The 14,928-nt window shown below is 35.5% G+C and overlaps 1 long non-coding RNA gene and 1 pseudogene across 1 annotated transcript; one reads left to right on the top strand and one right to left on the bottom strand.

The window, feature by feature from the left end:
• Positions 1–5,516: 5,516 nt before the first annotated feature.
• On the bottom strand, positions 5,517–6,762 carry LOC148212930 (uncharacterized; annotated as a pseudogene).
• Positions 6,763–13,719: 6,957 nt separating this feature from the next.
• LOC148212929 (uncharacterized) lies at positions 13,720–14,928 on the top strand. The gene is made up of 3 exons (XR_015789454.1): positions 13,720–14,538; positions 14,615–14,673; positions 14,781–14,928. It is a non-coding gene; the product is annotated as an uncharacterized LOC148212929 (long non-coding RNA).

The raw sequence follows: 14,928 nt of genomic DNA, 5'->3' as shown, positions 1-14,928 counted from the left end.
GGGCCAATGTTTGGGTGTAAAAATACCTTGGACACGTGGAGGACAGCCATTGGTGCTTTAAAGATGATTGGAGAGCCAGGTCGAGATCAACCAAATGAGAGGACCGAACACCGCCATTAAGGCTAAGTATAAAAGGCCGAGGTGCGACCTGGTCGCGGTCCGACCTACCGTATGTCCCGACACGTCCGATGTGAAGGAAGATAAGTAACCGTCGGCTGCGTGATTGTCGGGAGTAACCGTCAGTCGCGAGATTGTCGGGTATAATTGTCACGAGATTGTCGGGTATGCCACCCATAAATAGAGGGCTTCACTTCACACTCAGGTACGAAAAATCCATCTCGAACAAAACCGAGAACCCGACTTATACTGACTTGAGCGTCGGAGTGTTTGCCTTCTTGTGCAGGTCCGCTCAAGTGTATAGGTCGGGCGGGAGACCGGGTTCGAGCTGGGTTCAAGAAAGGACAGTTGTGCATATCCTTGCATAAACAAGACCTTTGAGTAAACTTCGTGAAAAAACAACAAACACAATTTCGAAAATCATAAACTTTTCTACAATTGATAAGAATGTGACACTTATCTATAAGAAACTACACCTAGACAAATTTTTTGATATCATAGATACAAATTTTTTGTTCAATCCATAAAGGATCTACAACCATTTTAGGTCATCCACTATGTAATCAGTTTTAACAATTACAAAATATAAACAGAGAACCAGCAAGCTTTATTTTTTGAATCAACACACTTTCATAGTCTTTATTTAGTGCCTTAACAGAGAGTTAACAATCACACAAAACCCTTCTTTCACAAAAACAAAGAAGCAAAAAGATAATATCAAACGATTTTTTAAATTCTCAAAATACTAAAGACTTTATCCAAATAAAACTGATTTAGGAACAACACAGATGTTGAACACTAACAAACAAAAACAATCTACATATACAAATCTTAATTGGCTATCTTTGCTATAGGATAGCCAGACAATTATCCAGCTAGACTTTCAACTATATACATGACACAAATATACAATAAGTCTTAATTGGCTATCTTTACTGCAGGATAGCCACACAATTATCCAACTAAACTTTAAACTACAAAATATCCAACTAGACATTATACTATATGCATGACACATATAAACACTAAGTCTTAATTGGCTACTTGCACAATCTTACATAAGCAAGTCAAGCCTAAAATCAAAGTCACAATATTCACAAAAAATACCACAAAAGCAGCCCGAACAAGAGAGAAAGACAACCAGAAACAAAATATGAACACACAAATCTAAACAACAAGGCTTTAAAAAACACAAATGAAACGAAAACATTATCTAACAAATTTCTCACTGCAAGAACAAGCTTTCACAATTAGTAGAAGTAGTGAAAGGAAAGAATATGAAAGACAAAAAAATTTGAACACTCTCCACTAATGCAAAAGTGCTAACTTGCAAATAACGATAGAAAATAGAAACTAAAACTGAGGGAGGGACAGAAGAAATGAAAACTAAGTGCTTCCTCCCCTCCCAATAATAAAACTAAGGGGAGGACCACTCTCTACCTTTTGCGCTATATATACGTACATCATTTTCTCTCATTCAATCAATGCAATTTATTGCTTTAGCAATCATTTTGATCTCCTTCAATCTAGTACCCTATATAATATGTATTTTATTTTCTTTCTCCACACCAAAATGAAACGAAACTATATATATACATTATCCATTCCTTGAGAAGACATGACAAACATAATGCCTAACTAATTTCATGGGGTGGTGATTGACACAATATATGAAAGGGATATAAAGTCTACAACGAATAATTCTACTCGTCTACAACAAATAATTCTACTCTGACCAACATGCTTCTCAAGATCGTATATGTGGTTCATGCCAAGGGTATTGGCCAAAAGTATTCGATCAAATATTTCATGCAACAAAAATTTTCAATCTCCAACATGCGGCGGCCAACAAAACGCAAGATTATGTGAATGGGGAAGCCAAAAAATAACATAGCACATATACTATGGAAAGTATATGTGCGAGAGTATGAACTCTACCAACTCCCTCCTAATCACATCCAATTGCTCTTGTATGTAATACTGCGGTGTCCCTTTCATCTATACATATTTATATCAAAGTCAAAGCAATGCATCATGAGAATATATATTATTAGTCAAACATTCACATTATGCTATATACCTATGCATTATGAGATTTTTGTGTTACGAGCATAGACTATGTCATGCATGAACCGCGTGACATAATATCCCCATTCTACTGCATTCGATTGTTTTGGGCACTGTGAATACAACATATAAATAATAAACTGCAATGAGAAAGATGCATATACATCCAGACAAATAATTGAACTTGATAAATGCTTTATCGGTACACGCTTCAGAGCAAATGGTTTTTTCAGTATATTTCTTACAGTCCTACGGCAAGTGACTCATATAAGATATTTCATCATTATATAAACTAAGTAATATTCAATACTAAATGAGTATGCATGCAGTATACTTACATGGTGATGACACTAAGAATATCGTCTGTTAGGCGATTTCTCATCGAAAATGTCGTATTCTTTGCAGGAGACATCACTATCAACGTCCAATGATCTCTACAAATTCAAGTTAATAATTACTTATTAGCACGTACGAAATATTTATCTATGGCTGATATGAAAACTTACCCGGGATGATATGGAAACATCGGCAGTTGGTTCAACTCCAAATCTGAGAGCCTTTTAGTCAATACTTGCACGCGGTTTTCATTAGACACAGCATCCAAAACTTGTACGAACTTGATTCATTTTCATTGCCTAACGATCTATGTAAGAACCTACACAAAGGTATTGAAAGTTATGTATTTAATAAAGCAATATATTGATCAACATAACGTACTATACAAGCAACAGAAAATCAACTTGAAAGCAATTAGCTTATGTTGTGTAGGCATCAATGCATGGAGTAGTTGTCGGTTCCATATGAAACAACTTCTGTACATCCTCCACCATGATAAACAACTTATATTCATGACCGAACAAATCCTTCGATATAATAATTTGAATTTCCCTTCCAAGGTAGTTTATCTCACGAGTTAAACATGCTAGACTAACGGGTGTGGGTTGTGTTAGAGATTTTCCAGTTGCCAAACTGAACAGCTCCCTCGGATGTGTTACTTCCTTCAATTCAAGATAAAATGGTTGTTAATGATGAACTAATTAATTCTTACAATCAACTACGAGATGTTACTTTATCTATATCATTTATGACTAGAATTTGTGGCAATAAGATATGTGAACCTATTTCTTGCGAGAAAATATCATTTCCTGCATGCGAAGGAATTGGAAGTCAAGAGTCGTCATCAACCACCATGTCTATGAACACTTTCACGTTTCCATCATTCCTCCCAAATTCAAATATACTGCCCGTAGCGACAACATTATCGATGGACCCAAGTGTCAGATGACAATGAGTTCCCTCCTATATTGAAAACAATATTTATAAGCAGTTAACGACGTTATATTTCTTGCTTCCTTAAATTGAAAAGCTGGTGAACACTTACCTTGAACACCAAAGTTTCTTCCTTGTCCAATATCTTTAAGTGAACACATAAAGTAACATCAGTTAATTATTGGTAACTACGTTCATTACATTTCTTATAAGAAAACTTGGTAAACATAAACATTTACCTCATCTATATTCGGCTTTTTTACAACCTTTTCATCTCGCTCATGCTTCGATAGAGTACCACGCTTTGATTGAGGAGATTTTTTTGAAGCAATTTAGATGGTGTGGTACGCTTCGACTGAGGAGATTTCTTAGGAGCGTTTTTAGATGGTGTGGTACGCTTTAGTTTAGGAGATTTTTTAGGAGTCTTCTTAGTCGGCGTGCCCTGTTTTGATTTTGGAGAACCTTTTTCATGCTTCTTCAGTTTAGCTTGAAGTTCTTTCACAAGAGCTATCAATCGATCATATTCCTCGATGTCCACCTTTTTCTCTCCTACTAGGGGCAATGAGTGTTTGGTTGGATTATGGAAATACTGACTTTTTGTTATACCCCGACCTACTGCTCTAACAAGTTCGGGCCTAGTGCGATGGATAACAAATCCCCATCTTTGTCCACATTCTCTTCTTCGAAGTCTTGCGTTATCATCAGATCATCCTACAATTGTAACAGCAAATATAAGTTCAAACAATATTTTTCATGCTAAAACGTTAATATAACACTTACTATGCGCTCCACAACTTTCTGAGTTGGTTCATGCACAATCTTCCCCTCGCGATTCGTTCGAGCCTTATTCCATAAGATGCAACGATCTGATGGCCTCTCATGTGATGCATCAATTTTCTAGATACATAATTAAATTTAGTTAATAAGTATGAATTAAAATGTTATAATAAATATATGACGTACCAATTCCTCAGCAGGATTTGCATAGCCCTTCCGCGACATGCTATGGTTATACACGTGCTTTTAACGCTTTCCTCTGTTCGTCTCACTTTGTTTCTGCATAAAGGGGTTAATGTATTGGTGCACTACATTGGTTGATATAGAACAAACATAAATGATGTGCAAAGTATCCAGATTCTTATCTGTACCTCAAAGTCTTCAGTCAATCTAGATTTCACGAACACTTCCCAATGTTCTTGTGAGATATGTGATTAGTCTTCCGGAGGAGCATTTAATTTATCCGAATGGTTTATAAATGGCTTAATGAACTTATTCGTTAGCCTGTACTTAAAGTTTGTCAAAGCAATCCCAACCACTTGAATTAGATTTTTTTCGGTTCTATAATCAACTACAAACCACCCTATGTGGCCAATATAAACTGTTTAACATCAGTGTTCATATGTAAACCAAGTATAACTAGTTAAAAAATTATAAATATACATGTATAAAGTCATAGATTTTCTCCTTCGTCTTGGATGGAACCGATTTCCATGTTTTGTATATGATCGGAATATGGTGTCGTGCACTTATTCAAATAAAAGTCTTCAATTTCGTCGCATTATATCCAATCGGTTGCCCTTTCATGTTATACTTAATCACCCGTCGATGATCTTCACTGCTCATTCATATAACGTCGTGCAACCTCGTAGGTCCTCGCTTCTTCCTCTTCTTGCTGGTTTCATCTACATCTGTCATTATGTCGTTCTGGCACAAATTCTCTTTAGATATATTGAAAATTGCACTACCGAAAGAATTCAATGTGAAGAGAACCAATAATAGTAATTGAACATTAAATAAGGCAATAAAATAAAAATTCAGTAATATTACTAATATTACATTAATAAACAGCAAATGTAAATAGAATACGTGAACTCAATATAGAATAATGTGAACAAAGTGATGCATGCTAACAAAATAATTTAAAACAAGACCTTCTAGTATATCCGCTTAAACCGATTGCCTAAGAAAAACAAAAAGGAAACAGCTCACACGTGTTAGAATTTGATTAACACAACAACGAATTAAAAATTATAAAATATTGTATATACGTACTCAATACATAATTAAATATCAACCCATGTGCCTTCACAATCTTCTCTCGTATATAGTGGGTCATTTTCATCAACTTCAATTGATGGTGTGTCCTTCAAGATTGAAGTATAGTGCAGCGAAGAATCATCAAGATCATCCTTGAAATATGTGTAACTGAAGTCTTTCAGTGTGGGTGTAACTACGATTGACCATTGTACATCACTTGGTTCTTCTACATAGAAAATCTGCTTAGCTTGTGATGCCTGTATGAATGAATCTGACGTGTGTCCAATACGATTCAGATCAACTAGCGTAAATTCAAGTTCGTCTGTTCGAACACCGTTGTGGTTTTCAACCCAATCACATTTAACTAGTGGAAATTTAAATGTGTTGTAGCTAATCTCTCATATCTCTTGAATGACCCCATAGAATGACATGTCTCCAACTATTGGATTCTTATCTTTTGAACTAGACACTTACATTGTCGTGGCAACTAAGCTTACCCCACTATTTTGGAAACTTCTAATACTGTCACATTGTTTTGTGCTATAAGAATCCATTCATCATATAGCCGTCATACATCCTAACCTCTGGGTTAGGCCCACGAGCCATCCAGCGCAAGGTTTCCGAAATGCATTTACCGTCCGTAATTTCATTCATCACCTATGAAAAGAAAAAAAAAAGACACATCTTATTATACTGCGTGCCTATCAAGTGTACAAGATCTCTGAATTATGGACATTGTTCACCTTATCACGTATCCAGTTGCCGAAGCTTCTAGTGTGTTCATTCTGAAGCCACTTCATATTATTTGAACTACTTGAATTTTGCTCTTTCAAGTGTTTCATGAGTTGTCTGCAACAAATGTTGAGTGTTATGAAAATCTCCAACTGAAATATACTTATGAGATTGAAATCTTAATACGATATGGTTCCACTTCTTCAGTGTTCTCCAGTACATAAATATGAGCTTCTTTTAGATGTTCAACACTCGACTTTACGTAGGATCCAGCTAATAAAGACCTATCACAGAGACTCTCTTCTACATTGTTTTGAGAGCCAAGTCCCCAACTGCATCTACTCCAGAAAGAAACTCGGTGCAAAATTCAACAGCTTCCTCCACTACATATGACTGTGCAATACTTCCTCTAGGCTGATTTCTATTCTGCACATATCCCTTCAATACTTCCATATATCGATCAAATGGATACATCCACCTTAAATAGATAGGCCAGCAAAGTTTAACTTCTCTCACAAGGTGAATAGTAAGATGCACCATTACATCGAAAAATGAAGGTGGGAAGTACTTCTCCAATAGACATAATGGAACCACTACATCATCTTGCAATTTATCCAATTCTTCAACATTCACAGTTTTAGAACATATTCGGTTGAAGAATAAACACAACTTGATAACGGTATATCGCACATGCTTAGATAGAATTGAGCGTAGCGCGATTGGAAATAGTTGTTGCATCAAAACATGACAATCATGTGATTTCAGCTAGTTGAGTTTCAAGTCTTTTGGAGAGACAAGACTTCGAATGTTCGAGGAGTACCCTTCAGGAACTTTGACATCATACAAAGTCTTACATAAAGTTCTTTTCTCCTCTCTTGATAATGTGTGACAAGCAGGAGGTATATAAGTTCTTTTCCCTCTCGTTACTGGTGCTAGTTCAGTGTGAATATTCAACTCAACTAAGTCAAGCTTAGCATTTATTTCGTCTTTACCTTTTCTTGAAATGTCCAATAATGTTCACATGATATTTATACACACATTCTTCTCGATATGCATTACATCCAGACAATGTCTGACATGCACTTATTTCAATATGGGAGTTGAAATAGTGCAAATTTTCTCTTTTAATACCTCTTGGCAGTTTGCCAACTCAACTTATTGTCGTCTTTCTTGCCCCTCGGGAAGTTCATGTCAGTATGTATTCTAAAAATAGCATCTTGCGACAAAGGTTGCGGAGCATTTACGCGCTCTTGCTTACCATTAAATGCTTTTTTTTGTTTTCTATATGGATGATATCTTGGTAAAAATCTTCTACGTCCCATGTACACATTTTTTTCCCATGAACCAACCGTATTGAAGAAGTGTTAGTGCCACATATCGAGCAAGCTTTATAACCCTTCATAGTACATCCACATAAGTTTCCATATGCTGGAAAGTCATTAATAGTCCACAACAAGACAGCCTTTAGAATAAACGATTCTTGTTTGTACGCATCATAACACTGAACTCCATCTTCCCACAAAAGTTTCAAGTCCTCAATCAACGGAGCTAGATATATATTTATACCGTACCTTGGTTGTTTCGGTCTTGAAATTAATATGGTCAACATGAAGAACTTCCTCTTCATGCACAACCATGGTGAAAGGTTATATATTGTAGTTATCACTGGCCAACAACTATATTTGTTGTTCCTATCTCCATATGGGTTAACTGTTGGGTGTGTTGCCCTAAACTCGTAGTTTGTAATTATGTAAAAACCAAATGTATATTCAACAAATTTGTTGTTGAATTCATAGCATTGCATTGTCCAAAATCCAATAAACTAAACATCCGAGGTTATTATCATGTAACCGGGACAATATATATACTGGGTATATATTTGATATACTAGGTATATATTTGATATACGAGATATATCTTTGATATACCCCTAATATACGAGTGGATAATGTCCCGTGAATAACTTAAAAGGTCTATAATATATGGATAAGACTGGGTACCTTATCCTGGCAACACTATGGATATAGCCCACTTTGTAAATGCTACAGACGACTCGATCTAGGTTGTTCGTGTGGAGACATGTGAATGGGGGTATCCTATACAATGAGTTTGTATAAGACCGGACTGTGAAATAGACAATCTTTAGATTAACGCTGTTGACTAACAGATTGTTATTTCGTAGGATGACCAAACAACTCATTCTCAACCCTGAGTGAGTTATGGACTCTTGCCCGTGAGGGCTCATCCTTTGATCTGTATGGGTGAGAGTGGCCCAAGTTGCTGACTCAATATTCCTACCATTTTGGGGACGAGACCGAGTGGGGAGCTAGGAACATAACTTCACAAGATGGAATTCAATCCTCCCCGACTTTAGGGGAGTAGATGAGTGTTCTCTTAAATGCTGATTCCGAGACTTGAATAAGGGGCCCCACCCTCTCATTGGCCCGAGAGGGACTTCCGGTTATTGGTCGAACCATAACTGGGTTGTTCATTAGAGGAGCAGTGGTATTTAAGAAGTAAGATGTAACTCAGGAGTAAAACGGTAATTATCCAACTTGAGTTACGAGCACTCATGAAGGATTGACTTGTCATTAATGGTCTTATATCCGTGGACACGAAAATATTATGCAGTGAGAAGAGTGCAACTGCGGGTCTTTAGTGGAGTGGCCCGTAGTTAACGAATGTTGATTACCTTGCTCAATGAGTTTGACCGATTAATCTCGTATCGTTGGAGTTTCTGATTTGTAGGTCCATTAAGTCCCCTTGGTAGCTTACAACAGGTAAAACGAGGATCAAGTTTCTATGGAAGAATTTGAAATGTTCAAGTTACTTAAGGGATTATGTATATATATGTATGTTGATACATTATAATATATAGTTAATTCTAATTAAAACTATATATTATGAGAGAAATTATTTGAATGAGATTCAAATAAAAATTAATATGAATATATTCATATTAAAACTATAGGTTAAAAATAATATGCATAAGATGTACATTACAACTATAGGTTAAACAAGAAAAATCTTTAAAATATGACTGTATTTTGGTAATAAATAATTAAATGTTAATTATTTATTTGATTAATATATATAGATATATAATAAATTAATTGTTAATTAGATTAATAATTAATTAACTAATCTTAATTAATTAATAGGATTAATTAATTAATTATATATATATATATATTAATTATTAATATTAATATTGATATTAATTTTATTAATATTAATTTATAAAAAAACTCCCCTCCAAAATTGCAGGGGAGTGGGAAGTTTTTTTGATGTGGAGTAACCTCCACAACATGGTTATTTTTGCAGAAAGGTCATGCAATTTTAACAACCCAATTTTTTTTTCCATGCATTTTCTCCCCGAAGAAAAGCTCTCTCCCAAATACATAACAAAGACCCCCTTGGTTTCCAAGTTGGTTGCTCCCACAAGCACATTATCGTATCGAGAGAATAGCCGGGAAGATCAGTTGTAATGAAATAGATTGATTAAGGGAGAATCTTGAAGAAATGTCTTCAAATGTAAGTTAATTTCTTCCCCTGTATTTTAATTTGGCTTGTGGGTTTTGTTCCTAAAATATCAAGAACAAGATCGTCACTTCTGCTGCGGGATTTACGGCATCACCACTAAAGTCCCACAGTTGCACTCTTCTCAATATAGAATGTTTTGCATCCACCGATTTGACCATTATCAGTAAGTCAATCCTTCACGAGTGTTCGTAACCACAACTGGGTCAAATTACTGTTTTACTTCTTTATTACATCTTAGACCTTAAGTACTGCTGATCCTCTAATGAACAACCCGATTATGGTCCAACCAATAATCGGAAGTCCCTCTTGGGCCAGTAGAGGGTACCCCTTGTTCAAGGTCCGGTGTCAGCACTTAAGAGTACACTCATCTACTTACCCTAATGTCGGGAAGGAGTGAATTCCATCTTATGTAGTTATATTCCCAGCTCCCCATTCGGTCTCGTCTCCAAAATGGTAGTAATATTGAGTTGGCGACTCGGGCCATTCTTACCCATACAAATTAAGTTACATGGTCATCCTATTGAAATATTAATCTACTAGCTAATAGTGTTACAGCTAAAGATTAATTATTTCGTGGTCCGGTATTATACAAACTCAGTGTATAGAATAACCTCACTCGCATGTCTCCACACGAACAACCTGGATCAAGTCATGTGTAACTATTACAGAGTAGATCGTATCCATAGAGTCAACAAGATAAGGTACCTACCCTTATCCATATACTATAGACCCATTAGGTTACTACTGGAACATTATTCACCTGTATATCGAATATATACTATATATATACACTGTATATCAAATATATACGCAATATATTAAATTATATTGTATATCTGTTATATACTGTTCTAGTTACATGATATAACTTCATATATTAGTTTATTGGATTTGACTTAATGCAATTCTAAATTAAACACCAATAAAAACTTTATTGAATAAATATTTGTTTTACAAACTGCTAGTTTAGGGCATAAAACCCGACAAACTCCCACTTGAACTATACTTTAGTGGGGTGTGGAAAATCTAAAAGCAACAGTGAGTTGTACAATAAAGTACAAATACAATAAACTGAGGCATATACCACACCCTCTATATGTCTCCCACTTGCCCAGACTATACTATACATATCTCGTAGGGCTAGACTTTCTTGATGGCCCACAGTTTAACGGTAAGAGCCTTTGTAAATGAATCATCAATGTTATGCTCTGAAGCGATCTTCGTGATGATCACGTCCCTTCGTTGCACTATTTCTCGTATCAAGTGATACTTTCTCTCGATGTGCTTGCCTTTTTTGTGACTTTGAGGTTCTTTAGAATTTGTCACATCACCACTATTCTCACAATAAAGTGTGATGGGCAAAGTCATGTTTGGAACAATTTCCAAATCAGTTAAGAACTTCCTAAGCCACACCGCCTCTTTCGCTGCTTCACAAGCGGCAACATGTTTGACCTCCATTGTGGAGTTTGCAATGCATCCTTGTTTGATGCTTCGTCATACCACAACTCCTCCATTAAGAGTGAACACTGATCTCGAAGTGGATTTCTTTGAATACTTATCACTTTGGAAGTCAGAGTCAGTATATCCTATAATGATCAAATCCTTAGTGCCATACACAATCATATAGTTCCTCGTTCTCCTAAGATACTTGAGGATTCCCAACAGTCTAGTGATCATATCCTGGATTGGATTGATACCTAATGACAATTCGTATTGCATAACAAATGTTAGGCCTAGTACACAACATGACATACATTAGGCTGCCTACTACTGAAGCATAGGGAATGCGTCTCATATCCTCAACTTCTTGAGGTGTCTTAAGAAATTGTTCCTTAGACAGAGAGATTTCGTGCCTGAAAGGCAGTAAACCTTTCTCAAGATAGGGATAACGTTTTGTTCTTTCGATTCTTTATGATTTGAATCCTCATAAAAAACTAAGTGTCTCACAAATCTTTCATTTGGAATTCAGTTGCTAGCCACTTCTTAGTGTCAGTTATGAAACTTACATCATTACCAATGAGTAGGATATCATCCACATACAATGCCAAGAAAGCTATAGTGTTGTTGATGATCTTCTTGTATACACAAGGCTCATTAATATTCTGATCAAAACCATAAGACTTGATTGTAGTATCAAATCTTATATTCCAAGATCGAGATGCTTGTTTTAATCCATAAATGGATCGTTTAAGCTTGCAAACTTTTTGCTCTTGACCTTCTTAATGAACCCTTCTGGTTGGGACATATAAATACTCTCTTCAAGATTATCATTCAGAAAAGCAGTCTTGACATCCATTTACCAAATTTCATAGTCATAAATGTTAGAACATCTTTTCTAATAATAAATTATAGACCATATATTAATACAATTATTATTGGGCTATTTGACGAGTCAACTAAAGTGATCGGTAAGTAATTGGCCCATTGACTTTCATTGAGTATGGACTTCTATTTAGGTGGATACCCATTTACTCTTATTGAGCTTAATGGTAGTCCAGAGAAGAGTTTATAAATAGAATACAAAGGTTATGGTCTCAAATATGCTAAATATATTTTAGTTCTCCTGTTTCCAATCTGAAAGAGAGAGTTGAGTTTTGGTGTGTTTAGCTGAGCAATGTCTAATCCAATATTGAGGTACTGCTGCAACATGATAGGTCCAGGTTTGATCGTTCTTCATTTATGTTATTGATACTCGGTATGCATGATCCTAAGGCTATTGCTATTGTTTAACAATCCAACAAGTGGAATCAGAGCAGGATATGCATATTGTTTTGTTGAATTGGAACTTCTCATTCCATAATTCAATATTTGATTATTTTGAATAGAATATCTGATTATGAAATATGTTTATAAATCTATAATTTGATGTTGATTTTCAAGCATGTTGTCCTACCTAACTTTGAATTCTTGAAGAATTATGTTGTTTTTTATTTTGCCTTGATTAGAAAATGAAATTCAATATCAAAATTGTTGTCGGCAAGTTGAAGTTCCGTCCTTGCTTGTCTTTGAAATAATTGTCTCTTCCATGCTGTGTTTGCCAAATGTGTTTTTATAAAACATGAGGAAAAAAAACGGTTAAGAATAGTTTTTTATTTTATTTGATGAGACACATACAGTAGGTAAAGAGAGGAAGAAGAAGAAGAAAAAAAATAAAAGGGACAAATAAAAAGTTGGGTAAAAACCCTTCCAGGGCACATCATTCTCATTTCTTTCCCTTTAATTTAATTTAGTCTTTGGTCAAAGTTGTTGTAAAACTTGCGGCATGGTGGATAAAAATTTGAGGTGGCTTGAATTGAGGGTTAAAGGTGGCACTAACATGTGGTGAACATGTGGCGGTTTGGTTTTTAAAATATATATATAAAAAAAAAGGAAGGTTGTTTTTCAACAAAGGCAGGCACCACATGTTGTCTCTAGAACCTTGTGTCATTTTATACTTTTTATTTATTTTCTTTGAACCAAAACCGATGGCCACCGAACCGAACTGGTCCGTCTTTATCTTCTAACCCATAAACTTCCAAACCAAATCGAGGGTTTGGGTAAATTTGTCCGGTACTTTGTTTTTAATGGTCCAAATTTGGTTTTTCTATGACCTTTGGTCTATTTTGAGGACTTTTACCCATTTAATTTAATTTATCCATGATTGTTAATTATTGATAATAACTTTAGTATTTTATTTTCATATGGATATAATTAACGATATAAAGAATTACATCTTGCATAATTGTCTGTTTATTTTAATCATATCAAATTAATGGAACATGTTGCCAAAGTAGCTCTGTTACCAGATAATTTATATTATTAAAATTATCAGATGTTAATGAATTTGTTATTTATGAATTCTGGTAACGACCCAAAGCAAGTTATTAGTTGGGTCAAATAACATATTCACTTGCGGTGGTAAACATAAATAACATTAAAACATGCCATGTGGGTGTTAGTCGGCCCAAAGGAAGACTTACACTTGACAAGAATAGTTATTAATGTTGATCTCTGCTTTAAGGGTAATGCTTACAAGTTAATAGTAGGCCCAAAGGAAGACTGTTAATGTTGCATTTATTATCTTATTTGTCCTCATAAAATTGTTATTATTACTAATGTTGAGATGTATTACTTGAATCAGTTGCTATGACTACTCCAACTAATATACCTTCCTAGTTGGGTCAAGTCTCCATGCTAACAGGTGCAAATTTTACGTCCTAGAAAGAGTGTGTAGAGATCATTCTGGGTTGTATGGATCTCGACCTTGCACTTTGGACATACAAGCTTATTTCCACCCTTGAGGAGCCTAATGAGGCTAAAATGGAGAAATGTGAACAGTCTAATCGATGTGTCTGATGATTATAAAGCATACTATTCCATAGGATTTTCGGGGTACAGTTCTTGAAAAGGTGGATGCATGTAGCTTTCTCCAAGAATTAGAAAAGCGATATACCAAGAGTGACAAAGTCGAAGCTGGTCGCTATTTGGATCGACTTATCATTATGTGGTATACTGGTCAAGGGAATATCAAAGAATACATGTTAAGGATGACTAGTATTATAACAAAATTAAAGGCCCTAAAGATGGATGTCTCTAAAGACCTCCTTGTGCATATAATTTTGAACTCTCTTCCTACGCAATGTGGTCAATTAAGGCTGAGTTACAATACTCATAAGGAAAAATGGATCCTGAATGAGATAGCTCACTGCGATCAGGAGGAAGAGAGGCTCCAACGTGAGAAGCTAAAATGTGCTCATTTTGCATCCACTTCATCAAGATTGAAGAAAATAAAAGGTAAATAAATTGTGGGACCTTTAAAGTTGAGAAAACTCAATAAGCGAAACACAGGTCCAACTTGCTTCTTTTGCAGGAAAGCAGAACATCTCAAGAAGGATTGTCAGAAATATCACGCTTGACATGTGACAAATGGTACGTTTTTCTCTCTTGTCTATTCTGAAGTTAATTTAGCTTTCGTACCCATTCATGCTTGGTGGGTGGATTCTGGTGCTACCACTCACATTAGTATGACTATGTAGGTTGCCTATTGAGCCAAAAGCCATGTGATGTTGAAAGATATATCTTTGTGGGCAATGGCGATATGACACAAGTAGATGCTGTCGATCACTTTAAACTATCTTTTGTGATTGGTTTTTGTTTGGACTTATATGAGACTGTTGTTGTAAA

Source organism: Momordica charantia (genome assembly GCF_013281855.1).
Source record: "Momordica charantia cultivar OHB3-1 chromosome 2 unlocalized genomic scaffold, Mcharantia_2.0 BLBB01000002.1, whole genome shotgun sequence".
NCBI classification, from domain to species: domain Eukaryota; kingdom Viridiplantae; phylum Streptophyta; class Magnoliopsida; order Cucurbitales; family Cucurbitaceae; genus Momordica; species Momordica charantia.
The sequence above is the reverse complement of the archived record's forward strand: the minus strand, read 5'-3'. Positions and strand labels throughout refer to the sequence as shown.